The 740-nt window shown below is 37.0% G+C and overlaps 1 pseudogene; it reads right to left on the bottom strand.

The window, feature by feature from the left end:
• The window catches only part of LOC107670549 (dehydrogenase/reductase SDR family member 7C-A-like), a 7,622-nt pseudogene extending 7,524 nt beyond the window's left edge, over nucleotides 1-98 (bottom strand).
• Nucleotides 99-740: the final 642 nt, after the last annotated feature.

Raw genomic sequence — 740 nt, 5'->3', positions numbered from 1 at the left:
ACACACACACACACACACACACAGACACACTAACCCACATGCAGGCGACCGACCGTAATCTGTTTTATTTCCAGTGTACTTACAGTGTGTGTAAAGAGTTAATCCAGACTTCAGTGTGAGTGTGTGTTGTTGTCCGGTCAGAAAGCAGATTGAAGCCTGTCGTCCTCCTTGTTCATTTAGAGCCAGTGGTAGCCGGTAATCTGTTTTATTTCCAGTGTACTTACAGTGTGTGTAAAGAGTTAATCCAGACTTCAGTGTGAGTGTGTGTTGTTGTCCGGTCAGAAAGCAGATTGAAGCCTGTCGTCCTCCTTGTTCATTTAGAGCCAGTGGTAGCCGGGGAATCGTCCGGATCACGGCTCTTTTAATAGCTTGTGGCTCATGCATGCTGTGAATCTCAGGCATGTAGAGAGGCATTGAAGGGTTCCTTGAGGTTCTTTCTGTATTGCATTGTATAAAACTGTATATTTTAGGGTGTCCTTGTTACAGTGTAATTATACATTCTAGTATTGAGTAATATTAATTAACTAAATACTAAGGTTTGTGTTAGGAGTTGGTTTAGGGTTACTTAAATTGCATGTAATAAATTTACTATTATTACTCAAGTAAATACATGTAACATGGACACTGTAAAATAAAGTGTTTTTTTATTGATGGTGCATATGTAAAATATTGTAAAAATGCACCATTTTTATTGATAGTATTTTTATTGATTTTTTTTTTTTAATTTCAGGTTTTTAAAT

Source organism: Sinocyclocheilus anshuiensis, unplaced genomic scaffold (genome assembly GCF_001515605.1).
Source record: "Sinocyclocheilus anshuiensis isolate Anshui unplaced genomic scaffold, SAMN03320099.WGS_v1.1 scaffold989, whole genome shotgun sequence".
Lineage (NCBI taxonomy): Eukaryota > Metazoa > Chordata > Actinopteri > Cypriniformes > Cyprinidae > Sinocyclocheilus > Sinocyclocheilus anshuiensis.
Note: the sequence above shows the minus strand (reverse complement) of the source record. Positions and strands in the feature narration are given on the sequence as shown.